General features: G+C 46.2%; 1 protein-coding gene across 1 annotated transcript in view; it reads right to left on the bottom strand.

Moving 5' to 3' along the window:
• The window catches only part of DNAH17 (dynein axonemal heavy chain 17), an 8,024,690-nt gene that overhangs the window by 5,192,167 nt on the left and 2,814,636 nt on the right, over nt 1-17,887 (bottom strand). The gene's annotated exons all lie outside the window — the stretch shown is intronic.

Here is a 17,887-nt window from a genome sequence, read left to right as displayed (position 1 = left end):
AGGCACAGCGCCCAAGCAATTCATATATGCAGTCAACCGTCTGCATACACCTAAGGTACAGACTTTTCACGACCCTGGAATCCACCTTTGTTTATTCCACTGCCACTCATCTGAATATGGCTGATACTTCTCTGACCTTTATGAGCTCGAATGTCAGGGGACTAGGCAATTATAAGAATATGCTGCAGATCCAGCTCCACGCCGAACGCCACGGTGCAAAGATCCTTTGCCTTCAGGAAACCCACGCTCGCTCAGAGCAATGTGAACGATTCGCCAGACAATGGGGCCCCCAGAGATATTACACTAATTATTCCACTCAGAGTCGAGGCACCCTCATCCTAATACATAGTAGTCTAAAGTTCTCCTGTCATCAATCTCACATAGATCCACTTGGAAGATTTGTACTTATCACAGGTATATTACAATGTCAGGAGATAATCATTCTGAACATATACAGTCCCAACGTCGACGACCCCGACTTCTACCATCACCTAGCCACTTTACTTGACAGCTACCCCCTGATTCCTATTTTATGGGGCGGGGATTTCAATACGATATTAGATATCACATTAGATAGGTCCGGGTCTCGCCCTCGTCAACTGTCTAGGGCGGCCTACTCTATCTTGACTTCGCTCCCCGGCTTGGCACTGGTGGACGATTGGCGCCTAATGTATCCCGATGACCGTACTTACTCCTTTTACTCCTCAGTGCACAATTCCCACTCTAGAATAGATAGATGGCTGGTCACAGACTTACTGATTAGATGCGTTACTCGCTTGGCCATTCTCCCTAGGATACTGTCGGACCACTCACCAGTACTAATTTCATTAAACTAGGGATCAGACGCCAACAAAACAAGACAGTGGAGGATGAGTCCCCATGTGCTTCTCGATCAGGTTTTTGCCTCCGAGCTTTAATCCTCTATTGGAGAATATTTTGAGATTAACTTAAATTCTGTCTCTATGCATGCTGTGTTATGGCAAGCCTTTAAGGCACACACTAGAGGAGTTGCCATCTCTAAGAGCAGTGGCATCCTTAAGAGCATCCGTGCTGACATCGCCACCAGTGAATTGGCCTTAACTGCTTATGAATCCCAATACGCTGTAGATCACTCCCCGGCTACCTTGGCGAGTCTGGGCACTGAGCTGGACAGGTTCTGTGGCCTTGCTGGACGCGAGGTTAAGTTCCTGGACTCCCCTCGTCTGGCGAGGAAATACGGCGAGGATGAGCGCCCCGGCAGAATGTTGGCTAGGCTGCTGCGCTGGTGCCCCCAACATACCGGCCATTGCTACACTAGATGGCGCACTCGCCACCTCCCCTCAAGATATCAATTCCGAGTTCCTCGCGTTCTACCCTTCCCTGTACTCGGAGGTTGACACCTATTAGATTTCTGAAATCAATTCCTACTTAGAGAACCTCCCGTTATCAGTCCTATCAGCCGACACTAGTGCCTTCCTTGAGAGGCCCTTTACCCTAGAGGAAATCGTGGAGGCCATTGAGTCACTGGCAGCGGGGAAGGCTCCCGGCCCTGATGGGCTCCCTATGGATTTCTATAAACTATACAAAGCCCAACTAGCGCCGCACCTGCTGGCCTTGTGGGAGGAGTCATGCGACATGGGCATACTTACGCCATCTCTCCGTGAGGCATTGATTACGGTGCTCCTCAAACCTGGTAAAGCCCCTACGCAGTGTAGCTCCTACTGACCCCTCTCGTTGATTAATAGCGATATTAAAATATTTGCCAAACTACTTGCCAACCGCTTGGGACCGTATATGTCCCACATTGTTCATCCAGACCAAGCTGGCTTTGTCCCTGGCAGATCCACCCCCCTAAATTTACGGCGACTCTTTAATGTAGTCAACAGAATTGACCCAGCCACACACGCAGTGGCGGCCACATTAGACATGCAAATGGCATTTGATTCAGTCTCTTGGAAATACCTGTGGTGCGTCCTCGAGAAATGTAAATTTGGCCCCAACTTCTGCTCCTGGACAAAGCTCCTTTAATCCGCCCCGTCGCCAAGATTTGTACGGAAGACAGATGCTCTTCCCCCTTTCAGATATTTAGAGGAACACGCCAGGGATGCCCCTTTTCCCCACTCATTTTTGCTATTGCCATGGAACCCTTCGCTGACATGATTAGGCAGTCACACTCGCACAGAGGGCTGCGCACATCTGGCCAGACTGACATAATCTCCCTTTATGCTGACGATACCCTGCTGTTTGTTCGATCCTCTGAAGTTAATCTCTTACCTATACTGTTAGCCGTGGCTCGATTTGGGGACATATCCGGTTTGACGGTCAATTGCTACAAGTCTACACTATTCCCACTCACGGATTCGAAACAACCCCCTCTGGATCTACATGGGTTCACCTGGCTTCCTCTAGCTTCACCCTCCTTGGGGTGGTGGTCTCACGGCACACATCACAGCTACGTGACGACAATTATCATACCTATTTAACTACCCTTGAGACTAAAACCTCAAGCTGGACTAAGCTTCCCCTCTTGCTAGCAGGCAGAATAGGCATGCTCAAAATGAATGTATTACCTCAATTACTGTATTGTTTCACCAACCTGCCCCTGTGGCCTGGGGATACCTTTTTTCCAAACACTACGCACCATATGTAACACCTTCCTCTGGCACTCTGGGGCCGTCCGGCTCAAATTGACTACACTAACTGCTCCTAAGGCGTTGGGCGGCTTTAGAGCACCCGATTTTATCAGATACTGGGTGGTGGCCCAATCGCAGTTTGCTGCATTCTGGTTCAACACCACTGATCCCCCCCCCCCATGTTCGCCTTGAGAAGCTAGCTGTCTGTGACCGAGTGATCGGGTCCCTGGTCCTCCAGCCAATCCCCCCTGCGTTAAACTCGGCGAATCCGGTGGCTTGTACATCCCTGGCGCTGACTAAACTCTGGTCCATGGTCGGCACACCCCACCCATTCCATGGGGATCTGCCTTTGTTGAACTTCCTTCCTGATGTTCCACACATCCCACTTTCGGTGGTCGCCCGCTGGGCCTCTGCTGGCTTCCTGACTTTACGCGATGTCTTTGAACAGGGGAACTTCATGGCATGGTCTGACCTTTCCCCCCTACTCAGGCGCCGACCCTCGGTGTGGCTACAGTATTCTTCGCTTCGAGCACATCTCAAGTCCACTTATCCAGACTTCCCCGCCTTGCCCACCGATGAACCTATAGTTGAGGAGCTCTGCTCCTATCTCTCCTTCAGAGGTAAAGTGTAGAGGCTCTACTCCTTATTGGAGACAAGAGCGGCTCCCCACTATACCGAGCTGAGACGCAGATGGGGGGAGGACCTTGGTACCGAGATCACTGACGAGAAGTGGGCACGGATGTGCGCTCGGACCCACAAGCTTTCCTACAACACTAAATTTAAACTCATTCAGTTTAAAGTCCTGCACAGGTACCATCATACACCCATGAGACTCCACCGTATGTTTCCTGCCAACCCCCCCACTTGTCCTAGGTGCGGCGCAGATCAGGCCTCTTATATGCACATGTTGTGGCTATGCCCCCATTTGTCTCAATTTTGGCTAGACATTTGCTCTACATTATCTAACATTCTAGAACACCCAATCACCCCCACCCCACTGCACTGCCTAGTCCATGATCTCCCACAGTTGCCCCATGATGCCAGGAAATTGGCAGGCCTCTGCATGCTACTGGCAGTCCGCTGTATATTACTCTGTTGGCTCCGCCCTAGAGCGCCCACCTATACCCAATGGCTCAGATCGGTCACATGGGCTCACGATACTGAACAGTCCTGGAGTGCTATGCAGGATCCCCACTCCAGGCCGAAGGACATCTGGCCGAGATTCTGCGACTATATTTCTGCCATGACTTCACCCTCCACCTCCTCCTCTACCTCCCCTGGTGGTTCCCCCTAAATAGCATTCTGTTCCGGGGCATGTTATTAATACTCTGTATATTGCTGGTTATTGATATGCTATATTCACGCAATGTGTATTGTTTATTGCTCGTACTGTTTGCAAATTGCGCTGGTGCCTTGTGGCATCCTCTGGTTTTTTGTTGAGCTGTCAAGTCAATAAAAAAGAGTTTTAAAAAAAAATTGGATGGTTATTCAAAGCCAATTCAATGAATTGTTCATATTTCACCTTGATATGCTAATTTCTGGTGATGTTGCATCCAATTGCATTTGTTAACGAGTCCCCCACTTCTTTTTTTAGGACTTGACCCCTGAATGTTATTGACTCCAACATGTTTTATATCATATTTATATAAAATATAGCTCCATGTTATATTAACTGCATATACAATCTATTTATAGTATAGATGACGCGATGGCATTCCAGGTGTTTGACAGCATCCAAAAATAACCCTAGAAATTTGAGTTCGCAACATCACCTAGTAACATCAAACTTGGATATACATTTTATATACAGTGTAAATAGATGCTGGCATGGCACTCCCAGGTACAGAAGGCGAAAAGTCTGATAGAGTGGTCTGAGAAAATTGGGACTTGCTTTCGGGAACTCAAGGCTGAGATCAGTAATGCTCTGGGTCCTGGCGACCCCAAATTACAAGAAACATTTTTTTCTGTTTTCCTATTCAAATGGGCAGGTGATGACAATGGTCCTGACCCAGCAAACATTGCAAAGCCACAAACCTTTAGCATATTACAGTGGACTCCTAGACCCAGTGATGCAGGGACAGTTCCCTTGTGAAGAAGCTCCGACGACAGCGGTTTTTGCAATTCAAAAGTCTTCAACTATTACTATGGGTTACCCAGTGGCATTGTATGCAGAACATGGGGTCTTTGCGATTCTAGAAAAATGTTAATCCACATTGGTGACTTAGACATTGGTGACTCAGAAGGTGTCAGGGTATGAGGTCATCTTATCAAATTCATCAATTCATCCCGTGCAATGTCACCTAGTAATTCCTTTGACATTTGTAGCAGAGCCAGTGCAGCCTAAGGATACTGTGCACAATTGTACCACTTATGAGGGAAATGAGGAAGAGTAAATGTGAAAGAGGATGCCCTGGACGGGGGTGAGGTGATTTTTGTTGATGTGTCTTCGACCATCAACTAAGAGACGGGTGAGAGGAATACGGGCACAGCTGTCATGGGTCTTGTGAATGGGGAGTACCGGGGCAGACTGAAGAGCCTTCTCATTACTCTGCACAAGCAGCGGATCTGGTGGCACTTATAGAGGCACTAGAAATGTGTAAAGGCAGGGAAGTCACTGTTTATTCTGACTCAGGGTACGTCAAATCCACTGTCCATTGTGGGTTATCTGGGTTATCAAGATGGCAGAGAAAAGGACTTAGGAAGTCTAACGCGTTGTCACGACCCTCGTCCAAAACCCCGTCTGGCAAACCCATTGGCCAGGTTGGAGTCAAGACTCGGGCCTCTAGAGCCTGGCATCCTCTTCAAAAGCCCTCATGGGGCCAGTCCTGGCGCCTATGGTGCCAGGCTCAATCACCATGAAAAACCATGTGCTTGGGAACTACTTTGTTGTATTGTCAGCCAACATGGAGGCATCCACATAGATTGGTTCCTAAGAACCAAGCTATGCGGTCTAGTGTTTTAGGTGTGGTAGCCTAGGGACTACTTTACCTGGACTATTTCGTCGGGGCTATTTAAACCACACCCGAGCAAGACAACACGCTTCGCGTTACTTTGCAGATTGCAACGTGACGCTCACCGTGTCCAGCTATTCCCTCGAACCTCGGAGAAGCAGAACCTGCAAGGAGACAAAAGGAACATCATTAGCAGCAGCATCTTACCTGCAGTCTTCATCTTTAAACACTTGCAGCTACTGAGAACAGCTTCCTCGAATCTGCACGCCTCCCGGACAGAACAACCTGAAAGAGGAAGATAGAGGCAACATTAAAGAAAGCAGTAGAGACATTTACAAATTACGAACTGCTCAAAAGGCTTACCTGGCTGGTCGCCTCTCGGCTGGCACCACTCCGGACATTCCACTCGCGCTGAAGAACACTGCGACCTACAAGGAAGGAAAACACAGGTTTGCAAAGGCAAGACTTTGCAGCGCTATGCATAGCGCTTACTTACCGCATCATAGCGCTCTTAATGCGCCATCATTTACCAGCGGGGTTCAACCAAGCCAGTTCGCTGCGCTGAAGCTCTGCATACCTAAGGGAGAAAAAAGAGACATTTTAAACAAAGGCATAAAGGAGAGCAACAAAACTAAAGAACAGCAATAAGACCTACCTGAACAATATCAAATGGGCCAGCGTCAGTGAAGCAACTGGACCGCACTCGCCCATGAAAGACAACGCACCCCTGCAAAGATGGCAGGACGGAGAGCACGCCTAATTCTACCACAAGGTGAGGAGAGGGCGCCAGAGGGACTGAAATCATACGGGGGTGGAGGGACGATACTTACCCCAGTCGGTCAGTCTTGAACACAGTCCTTCTGTATTTTCAGGCCGAACCTGCCCTGCAGATCACATCAGGGCAAAGCTGAGAAGCATACCAGCGAGTAACCTGGCTGGATGGTGTCCCTGTGGATACCAGGTGAGCGTAACACGCGTCCCCTGTCAAGCATGCTGTGCTGCTATACCAGTTGATGGAAGTGTTAACCTTGCCAGCAGAGATAGGTCTAGTGAAGTATGCTGCGCATATTAACCATACTAATTCAATAGCTCTCCGAAATGATGCTGCAGACAAGGCAGGCGAAGGAAGCAGCGTATCTTCCTTTCACAGATTCCCAGAAAAAGGAAACTGTGTCCCAACAGGTACAGTTAGTAGCCCTGTACACCACAGTCCTGGTGCAACACATAATAGAAATACAAGGGAAAGCCCTTAGAGATGAACAGGAGCTCTGGAAAAAGAGAGGATCTCTCACCCACAGATATTCTTTGGAGACAGGAACTGACGGGAAAGGTAATAATCCTGTAGAGCTTCTTCTTTTGGCCCTAGAGCAACTACATTACCCGTCACATACTTCTCGATGAAAAATCACAGCAGAGTTGCAGAAGGATTGGTTTATCTGTAAGTTATAAGAACAGGTAAGTAGATTGATAGGGAATTGTGCAGTGTGCAAGCAGTTCAAACCCAGAAATACCATGAGGTCAGTGAGGGGGTCTTGGCCGGCCCTCTGGTCCATTTAAGGAGCTCCATATCAATTTCCTGGACATGATAATGCCATGCAAATATCTTCTTGTGGTGGCTTGTCCATTCTCCCGGTGGCTTAAGGTGGGTCCCTTCGTACACCCTGATGCTAGATCGGCTGCGAGATTTCAAGTGAGAGAGGTATTTCCAAGGTGGGGAATTTGTGAAATTCTTCAATCCAACAATGGAGCCCACTTCTGTAATGCCTTGTTAGCAGAGATCACTTCGCTGATAAGAATAAATCATTGGTTGTGCTCGGTGTACCACCCGCAGGCCAACAGAATTGTGAAGAGGCTTAATGGGGTCCTTAAGGTCCGGTTAGCCAAATAGTGTGCAGAGTCAAATAAAGCATGGTTTGTTTGCCTCCCACTAGCTTTATTTTACATACAAATTCAGCCTGGGAAGGACCACCATTTGAGCCCTCATGTTTTAAGAGAGGAATTTAAGGGGTATCTTACAGCAACAAGAGAAAGTGGCGAGACTACCAACAATCAGCACAAAATACAGCTTCTCGGCGGGGGCAGAGTCTACATTCGCACATTTGTGCATCACTGGGAGGAGTAGCGTTTCCATGGGCCACATACGCTGGTCTACGTGCTTCCGACTGCCGTGAAGGTGGAGGTTGGATCCACCTGAATGGCCCTCAAAGGGAAACCGGCAGCCCTCCACCTGCAAAGGAGCAAGCATAGAAGTTAAGTATGCCATAAGGATTCACTGTACAGTTCAGTGCAAAGGAGGGTGTGAATGGAGATCTGGAGTTTAAATAATTTTTATATAAGAAAAGGAATGTTTATGATTGTAAATTGTGCAACAATTAATTTTTTTTGGTCCTTGGGTCATCATGTCTGAAGTTGACAAACGGTACAAAGGGAGACAACTCGAAATTGTCTAATCGTAGGAAGTCTGAGGAGAAAATGTATAGAGGAAAATACATTTTGATAACGATTTTTTTGATAATGATAATGATAATTTCAATCCAATAATGAGTGTAAATATTTCTGCAGCTGACAACGTATGGTATGGCCATATGAGGAAGGTAGAGAGATCCATAGGATATTGCTACATATGCTCTCTCATCCCCCATGCTTTTCGCATTCCTAGGGTGTTTATTCCGAGTGAGAAAGAGGTAGCAGATGTGCTATGTTTAGTGCACTTAGCCTTGTGCAGGGTTTGAGGGCAGTTTAAGGGGCAGTCAATTACAGCTTCAATCATACCAAGAGATGAAAATTATTCTATAGCCGAGCAGGCAGAGCACAAAAATATTAGGTTTACTCAAAGAGTCCATTTGATCTTGGAAAGAGCAATTTTTTTAAAAAAATCGATGGGAGCAAGAAGTGAAGAGTTGCAGAGCGGGAGGAATGAAGGGCTTCTTAGGAGCAGGGATAGCACAAATAAATAAGAGTGTGAGACGGTATGGAATACCTCAATCAGCTAGGGGCTGTTTGGGTGCAGTCCTAGAGTCAGTCCTGGCGCCATGGGCGCCAGGCTCATAGTTGAAAACCCACCTGATGCATACTTACCTGATGCAGACCATGCTGCATACTTACCTGATGCAGACCATGCTGCATACTTACCTGATGCAGACCATGCTGCAAAAGGCCTCAAGCCAAATGAGGCTTAGGAGGGACTATTTTACCTGAGGGACTACTTTTTACTCGGGTGGGGCTATGGAAGGATACTTACCTGGGACTTCTTCCAAGGCTATTTAAACCACGCCCGAACAGCAGCACACGCTTCGCGTTATTCTGCATCCAGCAGCATAACGCTCACCGTGCCTGCAGCAGCTTCCAGTCTTCTGCCACGCCCGCTTCAGGCCCGGAGCTCCTAGAAATAAGAAGAAAGAAGGAGAAGAGGTTAGAACAGGAGCATCACAGTAATCCTTACCTGAATCCTTGATCCATCACGCACTCGAGCTGGAAGCAAGAAGTTACACGTGCGTCGCCTCACATCTCGCGGCGCCGCGCTGAACTCACCGGCCTTCGCTGCATCTCTGCATTCCATCGCGATCTTCAGCACCTCCCGGCTGCTCGCCGACACCTATGGAGATAAGAACAACAAGGTGAGCTAAGGGAAAACAAAAGGACGAGTAAGCAAGCTGCCCCCCAAAGACTTACCTGATTACCACAGGGGGTACTTAGCTCATCTCGGGTCGGCGCAGCTTACACAGCATCTTCGCCGTACCCCGGCCCCTAAGGGGAAACAAAAGGACAATAAGGCAAGCTACTCCCCCAAGACTCACCTTATTTACCGCAGGGGGTAATTAGCTCATCTCGGGTCGGCGCAGCTTACACTGCATCTTCGCCGTACCCTGGCCCCTAAGGGGAAAACAAAGGACTATAGGGGAAAACCTATCTCCACAATAGACTTACCTAAATCTTACCGGTTGCCACGTGGAACTCTTCGTGACGGCAAACCGGCAACCTGCAAGGAATCGGACAGAGTAAAGATCAGACATTTTGAACTCTTTCTACCTACCGTCTCACGGTGCCTTGCCTGGATTCTTAGAGTCAATACCGTTCTGGAACTCGCCAATTCCTCCACACCAGTTAAGTAACTGGTCATCTACGCGCCCCTGCGTTCGATGCAGGATGGAGTGCTCATCCTTCCAAACCATCAGGTGAGACTAAAGAGGGGACACCAAGAGTGAACAGTGGGAAGACAACGGGGGTGGGGAAGGTGGGTTAATGCTCGATTCCACGGGTGGTTAATTCCCTTTCTCCTTTGCAGAAGGATATTCCTGCAAGCCAGACAAACTAGGCTGAGTGGGCCAGTCCAGTCAGTCATCTCGGCGCTATGCGTCACGCTGGTGGAAACAACAGCGGCCCAGTTCTGATCGACGCCCCCGTGGGAGCCAGGTGAGCTTAACACTAATGTGCCTCAAGAAACCTGTTAACCCTCTAATTGCAAATTTGGCTGGAGATATGGCTGCCCTTCTCAACAACTTTTGGCTCTGTGGACAGATTGAATACAGGCAGTTGCCTCCAGCCTGCCGAAGTGTGTGCAGTCTCTCTTCCCTTCATGTGCCCATCCTTGTGATCCCTGAAGAGCACCTGATTTTGGCCCATCCAATGCCAAAATTACATCTGTGCCCCCTTCAACCCCTGTGCCCCTTGCGTCCCCTTCACCACCGTTTATGGACAAATCGGTGATTATGTTTGATGGCGAAAATCCCAGACAATTACAATGAAGGAAAATGTCCAACTACCTCTCAGCATCATCATTAAAGGTCTTAGCAAACACTCCTGATCGATATCGGCTGTTTAGCCACACCAAGACTTTTTTCACCTCCCTTCTGTCACCTGGCGTCCAAGCAGCTGCAAATGCCAAATGGGTCGAGGTGACCAGGTATGAACTCTTGCTCTTCCGAGTCAGCATTTAGTGCCATTAAGGAAGAATAACGGGCACTGAGGCTCATAACTTTACCATACATACTCAACCTCTTGGCAGCAATGGAGGGCAGAGTATGCCAGAAAATTGGAAGTGCCTGCTGCACATTGGCGCCTCCCAATGACACCGAAAATGGCACGCTCATCAGAACTATTGCTGTCCAGGTGACCAGGTATGAACTCTTGCTCTTCGTGAACACTTCCGAGTCAGCGTTTAGAGCCATTAAGGAAGATTAACAGGCACTGAGGCTCATAACTTTACCATACATACTCGACCTCTTGGCAGCAATGGAGGGCGGAGTACGCCAGAAAATCGGAAGTGCCTGCTGCACATTGGTGCCTCCCAATCTCACCGAAAATGGCACGCTCACCAGAACTATTGCTGCCCTGCATAAACTGAAAGTGATCATGGAAACTGAGGCCATGATCACCAACGAATCATGGATTGACTCTTTATTTTCATGGGTACCTCCCTGGTTGAGCCTTGGTGGGAAGATCCTGAGGTCTATTTTTTTCAGCGTGCATACAGGACCAGGTTTATCATCCTGCAAGGGAAAAGATGTTATCGCGCCCTTTGTATGAAAATATTTAGAGGGGTTAGTCATTTGTTTGGCGGTAATAAACATGAGGCCCGAGGCCAGGGTATCGGCGAGAACGTTTTTTTCCAGGTCATCAGATGCTGTGTATGGCCACATAAATTACATGGCCTTTTTGAGACACCAGGAGTCTCAGAATTGAGATCACAATCAGTAGTTCAAAGAAAATCCTGTATATGCAGACCTTCCACTATTTGCTAAAATTCATAAGTGGACCATGTGCAATCGCACTTAAAGTTAAAGGCTTTAGGTCAGTTATTGCTAAAATTAATTATGCTTTCAATACCAATGTTTTACCATGTTGTAGTTCAAACAAAATCCTGTATATGCATACCTTCCTCTATTTGCTAAAATTCATAAGTGGACCATGTGCAATCAAACTTAAAGTTAAAGGCCTTAGGTCAGTTATTGCTAAAATTAATTATGCTTTCAATACCAATATTTTACCATGTACTGACGTCATGACCCACTATGGACACATCCCAAGAAGAGATGTGTTTTGAATATGATGTGAAGATGATAATCAAGATACGACTGGCATGGCAAAATGGAAGAATTGGGAAAAGATGGGATTTCTTTGAAGAAGTTTTATCCAATCATATTTGGGGGGGGGGGGTGGGTTGTAATAAAGTATCTGGGAGTGTTTTCAATTGTTGCAAACAGTATATAAGATGCCAACTAATGTTGTATTGTTGAGACTTGGGTTAGTTTGGTCCTGTAACACCATCTAACCGCACCCAGAGCTTTGGACATTAAACTTGCTTTATGTAAAACCGTGTACTCGCTTCTCAAGTGGTGGGTATGTTTTGGGTTAAGGAGATTATAGGCCCAACCCCATAGTGCTACCAAATGTGACTAGAAATAATTGCCTATGAATTCTTGTTGCACCAGACGGTCATCCCTGCCATCATGACGCAGTTTGCATGGCTTTTCTCTCAGCTCCTTGCACGGTCAATTTCTGGCCTCTATCTTATAGTTATTTTGTTATGTCTACCACCGGAAATAGGCAGAGACCGCACATTGTTACTGGCTTTATAAGTGCACACCGGGATTCCTCCATTGTCAATAATGCACACAGTGGCAGTTGTCACAGGAATAGTTGTATAGAGTGGGAAACTTAGAGCCTGCTCTCTCGCTAGCACTCAGCAAGAAACCACAAACATGTCGGAAAAAAAGAACACTAGCATATATTGGTGATTACACAGCAGCACTCATGAACGCAATCTCCATTTTGAACAACAGTGAACTAGGAGATCTCAACCAACAACCTAATGATTGGGACAAACTTATACAGCTAATGAAATGCCTGATCTGCACCGAATTACACAGTGCAGTCATGCTTAAGTATCCTAAGAACAAATCACTACCACACGTACTGTTAGGACAAAACGAGCCTAGACTATTCCTGCATAACAAAAAATTCAGAGTGCAATGGAGTTACATTGCTAATAGATGTGGTAGGGACTGACATCATTGACATCACTGACACAGCTAAAGAAACATCTGAAAAAAATAGAAATTGACCTCAAGTAAACAGAAGATGACATGAAAAAACCTCTATCACTGGACAACTACAAGAAAAGAATAGAAGAAATAGAGCAAGAAAGGAAATAATTTTAATCTAACAACATGCAAGAACGGATCCAAAGACTAAAAAAAGAGCTAGCACACTTTAGCCATGAACAAGAAGGACTACAAAAACAACTCTCTTCAACAAATGGGCCAAACCAAGTGGAATAGACGGGTAAGATTCAGAGCCACATAGTATAGTACACGGAACAACAGTAGAGGGCTAGAAGATGCAGGAAAAGGCACCTCAACCAATAAAACCTATACAAGAGGCCAAGGCCAAAAAAACAGAAGACAAGGAAGCGTTGGACGAAAAAGCACTACATGCCCTTTTTTATACCAAGGCCAAAACAGAAACAACTGGGACGAAGACAAAAGACAAACAAGGAGCAGCAATCACTTTTAGTTAATCTGTCCAAGTACATTGTGAGTGAAACTGATGAAAAAGTTCTTAATAAAGGCTTGGGGTTTGTAATTACAAAAGAACATAACCTGTTTGAATTCCACATTGATTTCAACAAATTCATGAGCAAGATCCACCTGAAAGAATTTTTTAAAAATCTTGGTCAAGAAAGCAGATAAGGGAGGAAGGATAGTGAGCCTAAACCGAGAAGATTACATCAGTGAATGCCAAAGCCAACTCCTGAATACCCATTACTACACTCGACTATGTGAAGGCCCGACAAAAGAATTGCAACAGCTCATAGCAAACAATGTATCCAAAGCTCAGGAAAGAAGTTGGATCTCTAAACAATAGGCTGTGTACATGATTAATAAGAAACCAGCAATACCAACGTTCCATCGCCTTCCAAAAATCCACAAGACCCTTGTAAAACCGCCAGGGAGACCCATAGTCTCGGGCATCAATTAAGTGCTCAAACCCCTGTCTAAATTCACAGTTCACTACCTGAAAGGATATTTGAAAGTAATGAAATATTATCTCAAAGACACCACAGATGCCATCCAGCTATTTAAAAAACTGGAATTCAATCCCTTGACATCACTACTTATGGGGTTGGACATTATTTCACTCTACACAAACATCCTGCAGCAGGCCCCGATCGACACGGTAGAAGAAATTCTTCTGAATAGAACAGATGAAGATCCTGTTCCCACATCTTTTATCATGTGGTGTATCGAGCTAGCACTCAAAAGAAACAATTTCGAATTTGAAGGCACATTCTACCAACAGGTAGAAGGTACAGCCATGGGAACCACAATGGCCCCTAGCCTAGTGAACCTATATGTAGAGACATTTGAGAAAAAGAACATATGTAGTGACACCAACCGTTTCAAGGAAAATATCAGATATTGACAACATATTGATAATCTGGGAGGGGTCCAAAGAAACAGCCAATGTATTCTTCTCCTGGATCAACACGCTCAATCCACATTTGAAATTCACCATAACTTTAAGTGAACACACCACCAACTTCCTAGACCTGACTATATTTCACCAAAATGGATTACTAAAGGTTAAACATTACCATAAACCTATAGACAAACACTCTCTCTTAGACTATTCAAGCCATCACGTTAAACATCTAGGGGATAATCTCCCATTTGGACAATTTTTAAGATTAAAGAGAAACTGCTCTGAAAATACCACATATGAATAAGAAGCACAGATCCTTTCTGCTAAACTAATAAAAAGAGGTCACCCAAAAAAGATGGTAAAGAAAGCCGCAAAACGGGCATTTAATAACAAAGCACTATTAAAAGGAAAAAAACGATAAACCCAAGGAAGACAGATTAGTGTGTATCAACACTTTACAAATCAGAGTCTCAAAATAAGGAACATCATCCAGAATCATTGGAAGATTTTTAACACCACGAAGACTCAGATCCCACCCCCAACTTTCACATACAAAAAGAGTATATCAATTGGGAATAGGGTGAGCAGCAGTAAACTTAGACCCTTCAACGCCCCTACCCAGAGTATCACATCACTATGGGGTATGGAAACGACCACAGGACACCATCCCTGTGGGAATTGTGGAGTGTTCAAACTGACTAGCAAGAGTAAAGTGGTAGACATAGGCACAAATAAAAAATGGCAACAGAAGCATTTTTCAAATTACAATAGCAACCATGTCATTTACCTTATCAGATGTCCATGTGGTCTACCGTACGTAGGCAAAACCAACAGGAAAATAAAAACATGGATTATAGAACACCGAAGCTGCCTGCGTAACAAAACAGACAAAGCACCTCTGATGAAGAGCTACGGACATGAAAATTTCACTTGGACGATACTACAAGTCCTGAAAAGGGACAGTGCATCCCAACTGGACGAAATAATATTTAAGGGAGAACAGGAAATGATTAATACCATGAAAAGTGACAATCTAGGGCAAAATGAATCCATCAAATGACACAAGATAAGAAGATAAGCCCTAGGACTATGATTATTAACATCGTAAAGGGATTTCATGGTAGAGAGCCTCCACCCTATGTAACCCTTAGAATGTCTCCTAGAACACACAAGAGAACGCTTAGAGGATCCCCTACAGCCATATCACAAGAGGGACCCTGCTTTTGAAGGAGATTCATGAGCGGAATTAGACTCCCTTCTATGGGAGGCACTAACATGAATGCACCACTGCTACAGGGTACCCTTTATAACAATATCAATCACTTCCATCCACTATGGATCTATTGATCAGAAGACTTAGAGATGTCCAGACAGAGGGTACTAGTCATGCCGCTTTGTGGCAACATTTTCAGATTGGGTCAATACCCCTTCTGAGGGTACCAGTTTTTTTGCTGGCTGTACAAGCATGCACCCTCCATTCCAACATAGCGCTTTGCGTTACACTCGAACTGTAACCTCCAATGAAGGACTAGACCGTCAGAGCGCTCCTCAATCACCTAGGCAATCACCCAGGTGGCGTCCACAATATTGAGTACCGCCACATAGCCGCGATCACGTGACCTTGTCTGTCGAAAATTATACGATCCCCGCAGTGACGGGACAGCTGAACCAGACGGCCACCAGCGATCGAGATCTCTATATAAAGTCCAGACCACTTTGCTTGAAGGTAACTCATAGCTCTCCACTCACATGCTTTTGGCAGGTGTCACCCACCTTGTAAAGGGCTGACTCACCCGCCAAGCCTCCTGCACGCCCATTTATTCCAATAGGCATCTCACCTACCAAAAACAAAATCGGGTGATTTCACCCGCCTTTGCGACACAAATGGTTGAGAGCTATGAGTAACTATTAAGCTTTAATGAAGATGCCGTCCATGCAACACTACACGCAGTACTATACAACAGTTGTTCACATTTGTAAAGTACGAAACAAAGAGGTTGGCGAACGTGGAGATTTAAGACACTTCAGTATAATTAACAGGCAAACATTGGCATTTCTGAGAACAAAAGAGGCCTTCGTCCAACGAAGGTAACAAGTTTAGTTTGTATGTTCGCTATATTAACTGGGGACGACTGCCTAGAGGGGACGACTGCCTAGAGGGGACGGGTGCGCAGAGGTACCGGGTGCGCAGAGGGGACGGGTGCGCAGAGGGGACGGGTGTGCAGAGGGGATGGGTGCCCAGAGGGGATGGGTGCACGGAAGAGATGGGTGCATGGAAGGGATGAGTGCGTAGAGGGTATGAATACATAGTGCATCTAAGGGCATAAAGCGGATGAGTGCCTGGAGCGAAGGAGTGGCTGGAGCGAAGGAGTGCCTGGAGCGAAGGAATACCTGGAGCGAACTGACGTGCTGCGTAGAGCGGACCAGTTGCGTAGAGCGGATGATTACGTAGAGAGCGCGCAGGGGCAGACTGGAGCTCGCGGGGCGGACAGGAACGCGCAGGGCGAACTGGAATGCATGAGTGCGTGGAGCAGACCGGAATGTGGGTAACAGACTGGGTGCATGGAGTGGATAGGAGTGCATGGAACGGATGTTGTAAAGTACATAGTATGGTTTGGAATGCTGAAAACGCTCGAATGACCATATAACCCACTATATGCTTACTCTCGCCTTCACACCACCACTCAACATAGAACTCAGAGATACTATGACACCATTCGGTATAACTGTTCTCATACCAACAACCGCCACATACTCCACATCACTCTATGTAAACACTGCTGGTTTCACAACCCCAGCCAGGCGTTCTCCTCAGGCCTAACGCAGCCTCATCCAGTCTGGATAAATCCTGCCAGAACGAACACATATTCCTAACCCCTCAATCTCCACACCTACCACTAAGAAGCAGCTATTACACGAATACCACACAACCTGCACACATACCTGATGCCCACACACACCTTTGACTCTCTCTACTCCCTCTACTGATCTGAACTTCGGTTCCCAAGTGCGTTCAACCTACCAGTGCCTTCAGACCATACCAATGGTATATAAGGTGCTATATAAATGCAAAATAACATAACATAACATAACGATTACATACCGAAGAGCCCTTAAATCATTCAAGTGTGGTTATAAGACATTATCCCACGTTTTACAACAGGGATTGCCCTCACTGAGTGACGGGACCAAGGTCTGTGTACTGGATTGAGCAACAAATGACCAAATGACGATACATCCACGGGAGAAACAACTGTGATTCCCAAACTAGACTCCAAAAACAGGTAGGGTCTAACAGCCAATGCGATTTCTAAATGTTTGTGATCTTCTTGCCCGCGCAGGGTGAGAGAAGTAGCACTATTGTAGCATCCTAAAAGCATCTTTTTATGCTTTTTTGCAACAGGCACCACAGGACCATAAAGAAGTCCTTCACAACAAATATCAAAGTTGTATGCCCTCACAGAACTAGCCCAGGTATTTACCCATAGACCAATATTCAATATTCAATGGTAGAACCCTAATAGAACTTAAGCATTCCGAACTTACACTATTTTATTAGTTCTTAATGACAGGCCGCGAGAATTTTAAAGCCATGTGCTAACCCAGCAATCACTACTTCTGTAGTTATTGGAAGCTGATTTGGTGAAAACTCCTGCAGAATATTCAATACTGATTATATAAAAACAGAAACATGTTGAGATTGTAACTTGTGTATTGATACACAGGGGGCCATTACTACCCTGGTGGTATCCGTGCCGGTAAAAACGGCATGACTGCCACCAGAGTCATTTTTTTCCGGCACCTGGCAGTGGGGAATTACCGGGGCATTAAAGCCCCGACGGTGCCGGTAATTCCACATTGCCAGGCACTGGGAAAAATTCCTCCCTATTCCTATTCCCA

This window comes from Ambystoma mexicanum, chromosome 3q (assembly GCF_040938575.1).
Source record: "Ambystoma mexicanum isolate Mex_15411 chromosome 3q, UKY_AmexF1_1, whole genome shotgun sequence".
NCBI classification, from domain to species: Eukaryota; Metazoa; Chordata; class Amphibia; order Caudata; family Ambystomatidae; genus Ambystoma; species Ambystoma mexicanum.
The sequence above is the reverse complement of the archived record's forward strand: the minus strand, read 5'-3'. Positions and strand labels throughout refer to the sequence as shown.